This window comes from Silene latifolia, chromosome Y (genome assembly GCF_048544455.1).
Source record: "Silene latifolia isolate original U9 population chromosome Y, ASM4854445v1, whole genome shotgun sequence".
NCBI lineage: Eukaryota > Viridiplantae > Streptophyta > Magnoliopsida > Caryophyllales > Caryophyllaceae > Silene > Silene latifolia.
The window spans coordinates 45,212,059-45,214,593 of NC_133538.1; the positions used below are offsets into that span (position 1 = coordinate 45,212,059).

General features: G+C 36.2%; 1 long non-coding RNA gene across 1 annotated transcript; it reads left to right on the forward strand.

The window, feature by feature from the left end:
• Positions 1 to 1,125: 1,125 nt before the first annotated feature.
• On the forward strand, positions 1,126 to 1,731 carry LOC141626822 (uncharacterized). The gene is made up of 3 exons (XR_012536411.1): positions 1,126 to 1,216; positions 1,296 to 1,410; positions 1,649 to 1,731. It is a non-coding gene; the product is annotated as an uncharacterized LOC141626822 (long non-coding RNA).
• Positions 1,732 to 2,535: the final 804 nt, after the last annotated feature.

Sequence of the window (2,535 nt, forward strand, 5' to 3'; positions counted from 1 at the left end):
TTTGATGATAATATAACATAATTGTTGTGGTGATTGAAGCATTCGGCTTAAATTTTCCAGATGGGAAAGTGACGCTCGATTCATCAGTTGATGCAAGGTTTTTTTTAGTTTCATCACAGTATATGTCCTCTGCTGCTTTCACTTCTTGAACGCACAACTATTCGGCTGATTAATGGGTATCTCCTTGAATCTGTTCTTAACTATATGCTTGTCTTATTAAATTTTCAGAAATTTGTTTAACTTTCTGTTGATCTAGTAAGCCAGCCTACGAAAACATTGGCAACAATAAATAGATCTTTCTTACCTGCCCTTCCCTTCATCCTCTTCTCTTTGGATTTTGGTTCAGCTGGTGTGGTGTTCGCACTTTTAGAGAATGTGAATAAAGACTACTCTACATCTCATTTTGAATCTGTTCTTAACTATTACATAACTCTTTATTATTAGGTTGATATATGGATAAAGTCTACTCTAAATCTCATTTTTGTTGCTCGGAAATTCAATTACTTAGCTTTCCCTTCATTTTACTAGTCTTCTATGTAAAGCTTTATCTTCATTGTAGTTTTTCAATCGGTTGCTAGACATCGTCAGAATTCTCAAGTAATTAACATTAGAAGTCTGGTTTAGAAGGACTTCAAATGGACTTTTTGAGAAGTAATTTAACCGAAATAGTAAAGCTTCCGACCAAATTATTTCCTGGCACTCTGGCAGTCTTCTTTTTTTCACCTAATTCGAGCAGCTAAATGTTCACGAGATTGACTACTTAATTTGCATCTCCTAGAAAATGTGATAATTGTAACGCTGACAGTTAAATTTTTTGGGTTCTTATGATCGTTCGCACGCTGTATTAACGCTCGAATGAACAAGTTTTCATCAATGCCTTTCATAACTGGCTGCCATTTGTAAACAACATCAGTCATATGATGTGCCATAAACTTCTTAACATTTCTTGTGTTATTTACTAAGGATCCCCTCATGTTTAAAGTAACCGATTTCTGAAACTTTTTTTCGAGTTTGTTTGTGTTATGTTTTAGTGGTCATTTACTTGTGCTTTGTGCATCTCTTCTTTTGATCGTGTCTCGTAGTCACCAATGCTTATGATATTCACATTACTTTGTGCCAGCAAGCTCTATTGTGGATCAAGTCAGTTGTTGATGAATGCGCCATCAGTACTGAGCAACTGAAAGATTATGTCTGGAAGACACTAAACAATGGCTAGGTGAGTTTATTATTTTTAGGCATAGTTGTGGTACTTCAATGTTTTGAAAGTTCACCTTAATTTAGCATCGGCTTTTTAGGCACAGGTATATTTACCACCATTTGCTGGGCCATGAAGTCGAGATGTAGATGGTTCGAAATACTTTGCCTCGTAGATTCGGTGCTTCTGGCCTTCCAGAACTTAATGCCTCACAGGTATTGCCTTTTGCCTTCTTCACATCTTTTTTAATGGTTTCTTTTTTTGAGTTTTGGGTATTTGGTAGAGATGATGTTGAGCATTTCGGTTAGGAGTCATGTCTGTTGGACAATCCAAAAGGTTTAAATCTTTATTCTGTATTACCTTTTTTGGGGTAAGTAGTAGAGGATATCCACTAAATGTGAGATATTTTTATTTTTATTATTACAAAAATCTCACGACTTCTTAAAACCATAGGTTTTTGCAGTTAAGAGCGTCCTCCAGAAGCCCTTAAGTTTGATTCAGGGCCCTCCTAGCACGGGGAAAACCGTAACTTCAGCTTCTATTGTTTATCACATGGCCAAGCAAGGCCAAGGGTAGGTAACTGCCACACATGATGCTTCTCCATCATGGTTATCCTGTATTGTCTCTTGCAGTCTCACTTTTTTGAACGTCCTTGTTAGGTTTTGGTTTGTGTGCCGAGTAATGTGGCTGTAGACCGACCAACTTGCTGAAAAGATAAGTGCTAATGGCTTAAAGGTAATCAAATTTGTTCCTACTTCACATGGCAAAATGGAACTTCCCATCTATATAATGTATGACAGATTTATTTATTTTATAACCTGTAATTTTTTATTAGGTGGTTAGACTTTGTGCCAAGTCAAGGGAGGCTGTTAGTTCTCCTGTTGAGCATCTGGCACTTCATTATCAGGTCTTCTTACTTTCGTAATGTGATGTTATCTTTACATGGTATTAGAGTTTTTATTTTTATCCAGTTCCCATTTCATTTTTTATAGGTTCGGCACCTTGATACTTCAGAAAAGAGTAAATTGCACAAACTACAACAACTGAAGGATGAACAAGGTAATATTTCGTCATTTTGGTTATCTTCGTTCTAGGTTTTTTTTTGTTGATTTATAAGCAGATGATTCACATGTTTGTGGGCTTTGATCTGTCGGCTCCTTCTTTGTGCTGTCTTTAATTGAAATGTGCCTTTTCAGTCAACGTTGCCCTCCAATTATATGTGGCCTATGTTTATTTTTATCTGGTTACTATCAATTCTATTGATATTTTTTTTGTGGTAGAGAAGTGGATATTTGGTTTTAGAATGGGAGGGATGAGCTTTGCTTTAGTTGGCAACTATC